Consider the following 15,336-nt stretch of genomic DNA (forward strand, 5'->3'; position numbering starts at 1 on the left):
ATGTTGAAAAGAAGATGAACCATAGCCTTACAGCTATTATTTCATTTTTGACACTGCATGGCAGTTTTATAAAACAACTGCAGGTACAATTCTTTAATAATGATGCCAAAACTAAGCTAAACCAAATGTAAACAGGATTAATATAATTTTACAGTAGATGAATTATACAGTCTTGTTTTATGTACATTTGACCAGAAACACAACTGGAATTTGGATTTAAACAACATATTTCATATTTAAGATAAGCAATAGATCTCTAGAACTACTTTTATTGAGAAAAATATACTATACTTCTACTCATTTTCAAACATACCACAAATGGAACAACACAAATGAACAATCACTAGAGATATAGAAAACCTCATTAACTAAATTACCTACAAACACAGGCTTAAACATCCAGGCATTTCACAAACTAAGACTTTATAGAAATACTTGGTTCTTTGAGTAGTCACTGGCCTGCAGAGGATTTACTGAGTTAACATGGTCTTGTACAGACAGTACTTTAGAGGCTGACCTTAGTCATCTTACGGAGTTTAGGGAATGATCCATATTCTAGTGGGACTTCTGTAGCTTTGAAAGCTCATACTTTGCTTGGAATTCATAACTCATAATTTCTAATAAACATGAGCTCCTTAGAAAAAAAAGTAAATTTAGACAAGTTTTGCACAAGGATTTTTATTCCTCCTTGTATTGGATTTCTATTCACTATTTGTAAAGAATTTTCTATTTCTTGTGTGTATTGATATATTTTCTGTTTTCAGAGACTGCCTGTTTCTCTTTCATATTATTTCTTAGGCAGCCGTTAATAGTATTGCTAGACTGGGGGTTAGAAATCTTATAAGAATATACCTGCCCATAAGGCAGTATCAGCATGCTTCTGAGAACTCTTCAGAACTTCAGATATTCACAATCTGGCTTGAAGATACACACTAGCATTATTTTTCTATGGCCCTTGTAAAGTTTCCAGGTCTTAGAACAACTGAAGATAGGAACCAATAAAATACAAAATGTTCCTGTCATGTAATGTCATCATACTTTCTCCTAATGCTTCAGCAGAAATTCCAGCAGTTCTTTCCCACATGCAGGTCCAAGGATGGACTTCAGGGCCGGGGGATGGTGGCATGCATCAGGGATGAAACAGAAGCTGAGGTATTGGTCTCCCCTCTCACATAATTTTGCCCTTAGGCCTCAGGACGACCCATCTTTCTTGACAATCTTTTCTTTTGCTGTCTATATGCCAGATTTTGATTTCTTGAATGCCTTGAACTCAGTATTCAACAAAGAACAGAATAAAGTGTCCTTTTCTTTCCTTTTTATTTATCTCTATTGCCTCCTGACAAGATGTTCTTTGTGAAAAATGTCCCAGCTGTTCAGCAAAACCAGTTCTCACTAAACCTATGTCCCACAAGATACGTCCCTGGTGTTTCATATCTTGAAAGCAGGAGAAAGTATACAGAATCTCAGTCCCAGATGGTTTTTGCATACTGCATAATTCCAAATCCATAAGGCTCAAATTGTAGCTATGCATCTCACATTCATTTCTGCTTCTCTTTAGTTATAGTGTATTTACAGGATTCTGATGTAGCAATACATTTATGGGGTATGGTAAAGCTTTCCACATAACTGATATGCACATTTTCAGGTTCAGAAATAATAATAATGTCATGTTCATGAAGAATTTTGTTCATTAGCTTACATATGTTAGTTGGTAAGGTAGTTTGGGAGGTTTGATGTTCAATTAAATTCTATACTACTAACACTAATATGATGCACTTGACCAGAATTCTGTTGAAAAATTTGAAAAATAACACTGAAACAGAACTGAAACAGAAAGCAGCATTTTCTCAGAAAACTTTAATTGAAAACTCACTATACTGTGTATCCACTTATTAAAAAAAAAAACAACCCAACAACTTTAAATTATTGACTTAGTAACTCAGTTTTATTATTCACAACAACGTATAATCACTTTCAAGATAGCATGATATCAGATTGTTCTTTTGTGCATATATTTGGCACATACTTATTTTGGTCACAAGAATCAATTATTTTGAGCATGGACAACTCAGTGACAAAGACAGATTGTTGTAGATGCGTATTCATGACATCCTCCTTTGGAATATGTTCAAAAATTTGCAGCTAGATCCTGTCTCAGATTATGTAATTTACTATTGCCCTTCTTATATCATATTAAAATTAACTCAGCTGACGGGAAATATCCTGTTGAATACGCTAAATTGTGATTTTAATTATCTGTGAAAGAATGACAAATTAAATATATTTCTGTGCCCAATAGCTGATAAGTACACAGCATGGACATTAATTAAATTTTTAACATTTTGTTCAAGACTACATTGCTCCTGCTGATAATGAATATCTGGCAAAGGGGGATTAAGGATGGTGGTAGACAGCTCACCTCAACAGCATGCACACAAAATTAAGAATTTCTTTACAAATAGAGTTAGATCACTTCCAAAACATCACTGTGTGGATATTAATTATTTATTCTATTTCAAAGTTAGAAGTGTGTTATTGCTTATCACATAAATGTGATAGGAATGCAGAGATGATGACTAAACATGTTTATAAATAATAACAAAAAGCATAAGATTTTTCATTATTGTTATTGCATTTCAAAATCAAAGGGAGCCAGCATCAATCCATTGCTCTGGATACTTATTATGTTTATTTAAAATAATTCTTCAAGCAAAAAGAAATTTTTATAATACATTGGTCTGTATGCTTAAATCCTCTTTGAAAAGCCTTAGGAGATTATCAATTAAAGTATTGTTTGCTACATTCCATGACGGAGAACAAGGATTCAAAGCCAAAGTTTAGAGTGCTCCCACAAAATGCTCTTCATAGCAGTTCTGCAGCTGAGAACTCCACTCAAATATATCAACTATTTCAGCTGTTGTATAACTGGAAAAAAATCCTAATTCAAGCAGGTGTTAGACTACTACTTATAAATGTATATATTAAAACAAATAAATTCAAACTAAGTGTCACAATATTAGCAACCATATAAAACATGTTTATGATGAAACGTTCATGTTTATTTTCAAATCATATTTAGAATTTCTTACAACATTTATACATGTGAATTTTGGCTTATATATATTTATGTCTATAGAAGGAAGACAGAGAATGTCAGAGGGGAAAAAAATGAAAATCACTATCTTCAAAATAACAGCTCTGCATCTAAGAGAAAACGCAGATAAAGTGAATTTTGAATTGCTGTGGACTGAAATAATTCAGTATTTCGTGGAAGAAGGGGTGTATTATGAAAATAAATAGTTTCAGAATTTGCTATGATATATGAGGAAAAATGCTAATGGATGAATAATAAATACAATTTGCCTAAAAATATTTCTGACCAGTTTAATCTTTCGTGGCACTGAACTATTGCCATGGAAACTTGGGTTTTCTTTTCAGTATTTAGTATAGTTCACAAAAATACCATAGCATGATTCCAGCAATTAGGAGATTGTTTTTCTTAGTATAAATCCAGTTAATTTAAAGGAAAAGTATAACACTATAAGAAATAAAGGTATACATTGAAGTGTCTTGTATCATTAATTTAAAATCTTTACTGGACATACTCTCGTATGTGCAAATATACAGGTTTCCTTTTACCTCCGAAAACACACTATGGAAACAGGTCTGAATATTTTAAATGTCTGTTCCTTGAAATTTGGTATTCCTTTTAAAAGAAAATAAGTAAGTTATAAACTTGCTGTCATTAAAATTGAAGTGTCAGTGAACTGCTAATTAGTTCAACAAGGACTTTTTCATTCTTACCTCTTTCGGAAATCTCTACAAATCTTGATAGCTTATAGAAATGGGACCCAGTATGATGAAAAGTACATAGTTACAGTATGATATTCCAAATCATTATACCAAGTAGATCCTTATAGAACGTAATAGAAAAATCATCATTAAGGAGTGCCTTTACAAAGCTTTCTACTTAGCTAGCTTATACATACACTTGCTTAGAAAATAGTTTCATTTTATTTAGTTTAAAATATAAAAAGCAGCTTGGTAAGAACATTGCAGTTATGTCTTTCTAACGTTATAGTGAAAAGTCCTAAGAGAATGTTAAGTTTTTGTAGAACTAGGGGTGGAGATTGCATTGGGTCTGGCTGGGTTGGAGTTACCTTTCTTCATAGCAGCCCTCACAGTGCTGTGCTAGGAGAGGGGTTGGTAACTAGTGGGCTGTTGATGACACACCAGTGTTTTGACTACTGCTGAGCAGTGCTCCCACAGACTCAAGGCTGTCTCTCAAATATCTCACTCAACCCTCAAAGGCCAGTAGAGTGTAGGAGGACAAAAGACTGGAAGACTGGGAGGGATCATAACTAGGACAGCTGACCCAAGTTGACCAAAGAGATATTCTGTACCATCATGTTCAACAATAAAAGCTGGGAGAAAGGAGGAGAGGGGCATTTATCCTCCAGAGCAACCCCTTTACATTCTGAGGCCCTGCCTCACAGGCAGTGGCTGAACATTAACTGCTGATGGGAACTAGAGAATAACAATAGAGAATACTCCATTGTGTATGGTGGGAAGGGAGGGGAGGTGGGGGGTGTGTGAGGTGTGAGGGTAGGACCAACCATATAAAGTCATAGTACCCAGTTCTCTCAGCCTTTCCCCAAAAGAGAGATACTCCAGTACCCCAATCCTTGTAGACCTCTTCTGGACACTTTCCAGTAGTTCCCTTTTTTTCTTGAACTGAGGGCCCCAGAACAGCACACAAAACTCCTGATGTAGCCTTACAAAGGCAAAGTAGAGGGAGAGCATAACCTCCCATGACCTGCTGGCCACTTTTTTTAATTCACCTTAGGATACCATTAGCCTTCTTGTCCATGAGGCACACTACTAGCTCATGGAGAACATATTGCCCATCAGGACTCCCAGGTCTTTTACCACAGAGCTGCTTCCCTACACGTAAGCCCCCAACCTGTGCTGGGACGTAGAGTTATTCCTCCGTAGGTGCAGGACCCTACACTTGCCCTTGTTTAATTTCATTTGTTTTCTCTCCACCCAACTCTGCAGCCTGTCCAGGTCTCACTGAATGGCAGCACAGTCTTTGGTGTGTCAGCCACTCCTCCCAGTTTTGTATCATCAGCAAAATTCCAAAGGGTACAATCTCTCCCATCATCTAGGTCTTTGATGAATATGTTGAATAAGACTGGATCAAGCACCGCCCCTTGGGGCACAGCACTAGATACAGGCCTCCAACTAGACTCCATGCCACTTACCAAAACATTCTAACATAATTCAGACTGGAAAGCTTCAAACATTCACAGCTTGATATAGCTATTATCCTTGTGATGGTTTGACAGTATGCTGTCCTTATCCCAATCTGCAGGGCTCTGTCTGTTTGTCCTCCCGGTGAAGTGGTGAGCTCCACTGATGTCTGTGGCTGAATCACAACACCTATACAATTCCCAAGAATATCCACAGAAGCTAATTTTTATTTAAAAGTGGGAGGTCTTTTAGGCTTTTGGATTTTGTAGAATGAGGGGACTTTTGGAGGGCTTCCAACAAGCCCCATAAAAGCCTGGTCAAGACTCTAGGTCACCTGGAGGGAAATTAGGCTCTGCAAAGACCCCTGCAAAGCTCAGGAAAGGCCCTGGGTGCTTTCCAGAGGGCAAGTCTGCCATGCCAGAGCATCACTGCTGTTGGCAGCAAAGGGGACCCTCCTGCAAGGGCTGGTTGCTGTGTATGTTCTCACTATGGGGAGCAGAGAGTGAAGTGAAATGGCAAGCAGCATTGCCCAAAGGACTGTCCGCAGAGGCATGGGTCAAATGCCAGGAAAGGATGTTTGTGGGGCACCTCAAACCCACTGCTGCCTCTGTGTTCGCAGCCTGGAAGTAAGCTGAACAACTGGGCTAGGTTTGCCCAGGACTTTCCAGTGTCCTCATGTCCCTTCCCCAGCGCAAACCAGCCCTGCAGGTCTTTTGGCTCAGGGATGTTTCTGATGGCTTCCTGTAGAGTGTTGCCCATTAAAAACACTGCCTGACCTGTGAAGCCTGATGCCTGGGCCTACAACTTCTAATGGAGCACACCCCCTGTGCTTATGTGGGCGTGTGCAATTGCTGCTCACACAGAGATCACCCAGAGGAGAGGACATTCCCTGTGTTGTTGCTCATGCTCCTTGGGAACATTACACTGACTGCTTCTCCTGTGGTCCCTGGTCTGCCCCTGTTCTCCTCTTGGAAAACAAGGCTTTCCTCCTTCCTGGACCATTGGACAGCTTACTCCCACACAGCTGTTTTCCCTGACCCCTGCTAGGACTGACAACATCACCTCCATCCCTGGGGAGGTGATGGAGCAACAAATCCTGGAAATGACCTTCAACTTGTCCTGTGAAGGACAAGAAGGCGATGGGAGTGCAATCTAGGGCAATTCTGCCTTATACTGTCTCACATGAGACAGGAAGGTCAGCTTATCCATATGAAATGAACCTTCCAGCAGCTCAGAGGGTGACCTATCCCACATTCTACCTCACCACTCATCCCAACAGAGAACTATGGCTTGAGCTTTACTAAGCCCTGAAGAACCTTCATTTTCCTTCTGATTTCCTAGAATTTCCACTTGCAGCAAGGCCCATTTTACCTTACCTATTGACCCCCTATGATTTTTGCTGCCCCCAGTTTTAGTATATTCCCAGGGAGTGCAGATCCTGCAAGGACAATTGAGTGAAGTCACACAGTAAGGGCTGTGTCATATGTGGTACCCACACTCCACCGGTTGGGCACCTACAGAGTCCTACCCAGGTCACTACAGTTACCAAAATTATTTTACTTGCATTATTTCTTTCTTCTGGTTTGTGTGTAGGTGCCAGAGACAAGGCAGCAGAAGTGAACACTAGTTGATATCCCTTTTTTATTTCCAGCAATAAAGCAGCATGAGTAGGACCCTGTGTTACAACTCTTGATTCCTTATGAGTAATCTAAATACTATTCACATATTCATATTTAGAATATGCATAACTTGTTAGCTTTGGCCATGACATCATAAAATCATAGAATTATAGAATATTTTGGTTGTAAGGGACCTTGGGTTGTAAGTGACCTCCAAATATCATCTAGTTACCTCCTGAAGGTTACCTCCTGATTTGAATTCTAGAATTTCAAAGTTATTTAGAATCCCCCCCCACCCTCCTCCCAGAGAGAGACTTTCAGGTGATTCAGAGGATTAAATGTTGTTCTTGTTATGAGATATTTAGTGGAAGCTGTCTCCATTGACCAAAGTTAGGCACTTCAAATTAGGTCTTGACTAAATCTGCCCTCTGAAGTCCTGTATATGCAGCCACTTAATTGGCAGTTAAATCCTTCAAATGGGTTTTAAGATCTGGGCCAAAGTGTTCCAGATTTTCAGATATTTTAAAGCTGCTGTGGTACAAACAAAGCCAAACATAGTTTGCGGTAGTTTTATCTCCCTTAGCCCAGCATTGGCATTGACCTGATGCAATCTCAGTCTGAAAGCTAAACTGACACATGCTATGCTTTTTTGTGAGTTTTCTGCTGGTTTAATACTCTTCAGGGTTTAATCTCACTGTGGCAGCAGGGAGGACTCAGTATCATAACAAGGAGAAGAATTGTGGACAAGTATAAGTGGGATCATGGCACTGCTGACCTAAATTGGCATAAACTGGCTGTTGGCAGAGCTGTTACTGAAGAGCAGTAACAGTGCCCTGATTTCACAGCATATTTATACATTTGGTTACTTGTACTGTGGTGTTTGGCCTCTCTGGGCTTTTGCTAAACATAAAATATGTATGACCAAGTTATATCAGAAGTTAGAGGAGCCTGAGAAAACAAAGGCAAGTTGGTGAAATACTTCACAATCCGTAGTTTCACTAGAACTAAGACTTCAACCCAAATCCATTTTCTCTGAGTAAAATGAAGAAATAACAAACAATGCATATACATTTCATATATAGGGACTCGAACCTAAAATTATGGAACACACTATTTGTGGGCAGAAAACTTTTAATACAAAAGTAATACCATTTATATACATATATATAATGTTATTTTCCCAAGAAATAACACACAGGCAATTCTATAATGAAAAAAAAAATGCTAAAACTCATTCTTACTAGCTGTCAGATTTATTTACCTAAATGAAGTACAGTGTAAAGTGGTTGCCATAGTTACAGCAGAGCTCTGGAATAATTTTGCTCCTTCTTAATTGTTGCATATTTATGTACAAACAGCTTAAGAACATCTTACATTTTTAGTCTGAGACCTTAGAGCCACAAGAAAAACTTTGAATTTGAATCTCCTGCTGACGGAGTGGTAATCTATAAGAAGAAACATGATGAATGAGAACTTGTTACTATAGAAAGTTAGTTGTAGCTGTCTGCAAAAAAGCCCAATTTTTTTTGTCTTTGCAATATGTTGATTAAGGATCTTCCACTATATTTACCTCTGCAATCTTTATAATCATATCACACTTTGGAAACTTGATGTACCTGTAGATTGCTTCCAGGAAAATTACATAAAATCTTACATTCTAAGAAGAATTTCAGTGGATTCCATGGGTAGAAAGAGTAACTCTTCTTCAAAATTTTCTTTGGTATTTGGCATCTGATTTTTGCCTAGTTAATGTCATCATTATTGATTTGTTTAAGAGAATAATCCTACTAGAACTGTATTTTCAACTTGTTCAGTATTGAATTTCTTTTTATTATTGAATGCAGACATGAAAACAGGCTCATCAGAAAAATGGAGAAGATAGTATTAAATTTTAATAAAGTCATTTGTGTCACATTTTGCAATAATATTATTCTTATACACATCAAGCAGCCTAGGAGATCATCTATGCTCATTCAGAGAACAGTAAACTCACGTATATCGGTCTTAAAACCAATATTCTTATGTCGGAGGATCAAAAGTTAAAAGTTAACATCATAATGAGATGTTCCATTAAAACAATTTCCTAGGGTTTTAGATGTTTTAAAGTTCATCTACAGTCTTGGGATTAGTCAGAGATAGGTACAAGAGGATACAAATACACATCTCTTTCTTCTAATACATTGGGATAATAATATGTAATATAAATGTGCTGAGGCCTTCTACACTTTCTTCACCCCTTTCTAGTTAAAAGAATCAGGGAACATAAGAACTTACTTCACTGCATTTCAGTTTAATGGAGGCTCATTAACTATTTTTTCCCCTAAACATCAACAGAAGACCACTTCTAATCATGGATGCTACATGACAGAGTACAACAGAAGACCCTGATAGTGGTTTATCAGGAGATTTTAGTAGTTTTTCCCTAACCTGTGCACAACAAATCTTTTGTTTGAATAACAAGCTATCTTCTTCACATTTTCACTTGACTAAAGTCTATTTATGATTTCCTTTGCATATCAAAATTCAATCCCATATCTACCCTGGGACTTAAAGGAGTTAATTATTTCCACTGCCTTTCAGTGCCTGAAATATCTTCCCACAGAGGCTCTTTTCTTCCAAAAAGGGTAATGATGTCAGGATTTGGTCCATATCAAGCTATGTGGACTGAAACTGCTAGTGATACACACTGGCATTTCAATATTTTTATTTCCTAAGTAACCTGACAAAACTGAAATCTGGCTCTGACTTTATGCAGTCACACAAACACAAGCATAAATGAGACCCTGCTTTCTAGAGTTTAAAATATCCAATTATAGCAATTATAATCAATTTGGAAATTGGCAGACTTCCAAAAGTTGTTTGCTGTTATATCAAACAGAAAAAACCTTTCTTCTTTGTATTCAGGAAGAGACTGACTTAGTAGTGATGGCAAGCTACTGATTCTGTCTTCTTTCTGGCTCACAGAATATCTGAACTCTACCAAAAATAACATATGACTTTCAACGATTTTATGATCTAATTTTGTACAGATTTTTGACATCTACTACACTACATTAAAATATAGGTTTCATTGTAATTGGAATTTTATACATACATACTACCAGAGTATAAAATTTGTATTAAAAGGAGTAATAGTCTTCATTTCATACCTACTGATTTTGATCTTACTGAGAAAAATTCACTCATTATTTTATTTGCTCATGGATTTAATCATTCATTTACTGGCAGTGCAGTTTAAACAAATTGAAATGAGATATTCAAACACATCTGTCTCAGATGATAATTTATAGTATTTCAGAATCTGGATGATTTGCTCTTTAATAGCCCTTTTCTCTTCATGGATTCTATATTTATGACACAAAAGCTGAACTCAAGACTAATGATGTTAGTAAAAAATATTTTTAAAGGTACATGACTTCTTACCATTTACAATATTTTTGAAATGATCTTATGGGTTTCATGTAGTTATGAAAGTAAAAGCTAAAAAGTGATGTCAAAGACCACAAAACTGGCTATGTGAAATCAAAAGTGTGCTAACAGGCCTATGTAGACCTGTTTTAGGATGCATATCTCTCTTATAATAGATGGAGTTCATTCTTCAACACCTTGAAAAACTAAATTTATAGCAAATAATGTTTTTCTTCTTCTTAGGATGTGAAGCTAAATTTATGACTACTGTAAACTTGTATTCCCAGTCAAGATATCGCTACATTATATATTTTCTATGATTTTTCTAGCCTTATTGTGTCATTTTGATTAAGTCCTTTTCTGACTTGCATTACAGCAACAACAGGAGATTCAGTCCAGCAAAGTTTCATTCTGGCTTCTGTAGAAACAGAACCCCTTCCAAAGTAATATGTTTAATCATTTCTAATGGTAGTTATTTGTCTCTTGCACACTATGGTCATATTCTCATTCGTGGATATATCTCGTTTGTGATCTATTATATTTTTCATTCTATTTCATGAATTCATTGTATTTGCCCATTTACACCACCACCCCCCCACCGACTTCTAAGGGATTAGAACACAACTCCATTCAGAATTATCATTATGAATCTCAAATATATGACCTTGAATTTTATATTTTTACAATCTACATTGTACCTATTACTCTGTTTTCCAATATATCTTTTCTCATTTTGTCATTTATGGATGACTCAAATTTATGTCATCAATATCTTTCATTGTAATTTGATACTTTGATCATCATTGAAAATATTTTTCAAAACATTTCCAGAATTGACACTTTAGGACATTGCTTGTAAAAATGCAATCTATATCATCTGCTTTTCAGTAATGACTTCAGATGTGCAGTTGGTATTGTAATTATCCTACAGCTCTTAGATTACATTTTTAATACCTTCCACAAACACACACACACACACAAAAAGTCATGTGACCTAATTATTTTATTAACATTCTGACAGATGCTGTCTGTTACATTGCTACATACATGAAGGAATGCAATTTTAGGAAAAGAAAGTCATACTGTGGTGTGACATACATACATTGAGTAAGACCAGGTTGCAAATGTCAGTGTCTTTTATGTATATTTTTAATGTAATTTCTTAGTGCCAGTAGTTTGTCTTGCTTATGTCTTCTGCTTAAAAATCTTTGTGCTTCCCTCTCTGCTTTGTTCCCTTTAAGGCTCAGTTTCTGTGTCAAATGTCATAAGCACACTAACATACTGCCATGAATCCGTAAGCTAATAAAACTGGATACCTGCATGCAAGGTAACTTTAGTAATATAGATAATCAGTTTGTTCTATTTAAATTTTCCATGCTGTTAGGCACATGAAATCAGATATAAATATTAAATTTTGTTTTGTTTTTTAGTAAGGCCTTCCTATAGACTGAATAAGTTAAGTGTTTAGAAACAATTCCTGGCCTATTTTAGCAGCACATTTCCACGCAGCAAAGTATATGAATTCTGAATAATCAGGGTTTATGTAATTTCTTGAAGCTTTACATAGACAGCAGCAGTATTTCTGGAGATGTGATACTAGTACTGTAATAAAACTTCAGTCCTTTCTGATAGAGGCTCTCTTCAGCCCAACTGCTAATGTAGAAATGTACTCAATCATCTGTACCTCATTGTATTGCTTCCTTATATACTATTCATTTGGGAGCATGTGAAGGGTTAATTCACACCTCCTTACCCTCAAGCACTGTAATTGAAAGCAGTGCTCAACATGCTTTATTGTTGTTTGCTGATCCTCTTTCAGAGAAAGACTACTGTAATGATTTCTTGGAAGAATTAAGCATCTTAATTTAAGTAATGTTTCAGGAAAACATACATTTAGTGACTGAACAGACCAATATTATTCAGAAGTAAATGGATGATTAATAAACCATTTGATTTAACTTCCAACAAATTTTAATTATATTTCCAAGTTAACCTTTATAAAAGTTGTCACAGACTTTACTTGCACATTAAAAACAGACAGAACATTTTAATATGAAACAGTATATTCAGAAAAGATTATTAAAAATGTTAGTACTTGAACTGTTAAACAGATTCACAGTATGTTAGGAAAAAGAAAATTAAATTATAAAAAAATTCATACAGCTCATTATTATACTAAGTCCACTAACAAATATAAACACATTAGATGATACATAAATATGTATGTGCAGAGAAAAAGTCCTCCTACTTGATAGCTTTATAACTTGTAGCATTGGGGTCAAGAAGAACAGAGAGAAAACCAAGGAAGTCATAGTCCACTTGAGATCAAATTAACAAACCTCTGGACAGAGGTATGCCTGATATCATCTCTACAGTTTGCAATTTGGCTAAGAAAGACGCACACACTTTAAAAAGTGGAAAAGAGTATGACTCGGCTCCCCCTGAAATCAGTGCAGAGCCTTATTGAGTTTAGTGAAATTAGAAAAAAGCAATGATTTTTTCCAGCTTTATTAGTTTTTTTCAGAAACCCCTTGGACAAGAGGCAGTGTTCAGTAGTGAATGCTAAAAATAGTTACGTACATTCAACTATCATGGAAATTTATATTTTAAAATTTAAAAACTGACTGGGAATAGCTGATAGTAAACAGTCAAAGCATTTGTTTCATTTTGCTTTTAGTCTGATTTCCCTCATCACTCTTGGTGGCATTGCTAATCAAAGACTTCCATTTTTAAGGAAAAATTGGCAGAGAGGGTCCGCTTAGAAGACTGAATGAATATCCCAGAAAAGGCAAAAGGCATTATTAATACACTGTGGGTCAGTTTAGTAATTTTGAAGAAGTTACCTGACAAATGATTGCACTAAAATAAATAAGCAGTAATACCCACTTTTTAAATTAGTGACAGAGTTAGAATTGCAAGCCCAATTAAACACGTATCATGGCAAGGCTAAGAAGGTAAATATCAATGTATTTGTGACCTAATAAGTGAATAAATAAATATTTAGGAAAGTGTTAGAGATTCATATTCAATTTCCCATGTTAAATAAAAAAAATGAAAAGGAAGAAAATGTGTACTGACTTGGAGTGAATATCATTCTTATTTTCTTCAAAGAAAACCAGAAGCAGGCAGAACAATCAGCAATATTTTAATAAGATATCTGAATTTAATATCATGAAATATGTTTAATAAACATGCAAGATAAACCACCAAGTGCAAAATATAGGAATACGACGCTGTAAAGAGTGTCATGGAATAAAGATTAATCAGGAAACTGACTTTGAAATACATCCATATAAAACAAACAAAGAAGGTAGTATAATTTCCTTTTCCAGATAAAAATATCCATGGATACACTATCACAGAAAAGTACTTTGCAAATCAACTCTATCTTCATTTCACTCTTCTGTAAAAGGATTGTCTTTGTTAACACAGAGATGGGTTATATTAGTCTCATTGACACCTTAGGCAATATTAGTAGAACTATATTCTGCAGCAAATTATTCCTTTTTCTAATTGACCTTGCTATCAAAATTTTTGTATTAATATGTAAATTAATGTTTCCTGTTTGAGTTTCAGGTTATTACTCTTGCTTTTATCACCCTTCATAATTTTAAATAATTCCTTCCCATCTTCTTTGTTCTAACCTATTCAATTTTATAGACACTTATAACCTACTAACTAATCCTTCACATTTTTTTCTCACATCCCTCTTTCCTAACACCTCTCTGTAATTCATGCAAATGTTTTTGTCGTATTAATATCTTAATGTACTAATACGAAATTTGCTAGTTTTATAGAGGCAAATTCAAGACCAAAGAACAACACTTCAAAGACATTACAATCACTGCACTGAATAATCATAGATAGGAATTAATGCTTTGAACAGTGTTTTAAAAATGTTAGCAATGATTGAAACCTCACTACCTCTTGCACCCTCCCAAGATGGGTGCAGCAGTTTACAGTCAGGGAGTGGCATCTTCCCTGCTCCAGCAGTGAGCTGAGAGTCACCTAAGCACAGGGAACGCCAACATCCCTCCTGCAAAGCACAATGGACCCAAGCAGGTTGAGCAAGAGCAGGGCTGGTGACAGGAACAAGTCCTGTCAATTACCTACTGATCATCATATAAAAATAAGGTGACAAAAGAGACCTGAGGTCATGTCAGGGATGTCCAGTCAACAAGGCATGAATGTCAAGGGACAAAAAAATAATTGCAGTATAGCTCAAGTGAATACAGGGGGAATGAGCCTAAGTTGAAATGGATGCCCCAGGCCTGTGGGCAGGGGAGTGGGGTCAGGTCCAGGTGAGTCTGTTCAGGGCTATTAGGGCCCTGGTATTTTTTATATTTTAATACTTCCATGACATTTTTTCTTTGAAATATGGGTTTAGTAACTAATAAATATTTATGTGTCATAACCTGTTGGGAAGCAGTTTACAACTTTACTAGACACTGGGGAACGTGGTCCTTCAATGTGCTTCTATATTTAATTCCTATTGTCTACTGCTATGAACTTAACTGCTTGCATCATGTTGGCCTTTTTAAAGCGTGTTTTATAAATTTTCTTCATAAACATTTGTCACTCAAGTTCCATAAGAAGGAAACACTTTAACTGTGATTAATCTATAACGTTTCTAAGGTTAGTTGCAGCTATTTTTTGTTTCAAATCATAACTAAGATGTTATGATGTGAGATGTAATTTTAAAAGTAAATAAAAAAGAACAATGGACACCTGCAGCTGTACTCCAATACAGCTATCAGTATATGCCTCTCTCTCTTCCATCTTAAAACAGACGTTGCACCCCAGAATCACAGAATGTTACAGGTTGGAAGGGACCTCTGGAGATCATCTACTCCAACCCCCTGCCAGAGTAGGCTCACCTAGAGCAGGTTGAACAGGACAGCATTCAGAAACGTTTTGAATATCTCCAGAGGTGGAGACTCCACAGCCTCTCTGGGTAGCCTGTCCCAGTGATCTTCCACCCTCCCAGTAAAAAGTTCCTACTCATGTTTAGGTGGAACTTCTTATTGTCAAGTTTATGCCCGTTGCCTCTTGTCCT

This window comes from Gallinula chloropus (genome assembly GCF_964237585.1).
Source record: "Gallinula chloropus genome assembly, chromosome: 2".
NCBI lineage: Eukaryota > Metazoa > Chordata > Aves > Gruiformes > Rallidae > Gallinula > Gallinula chloropus.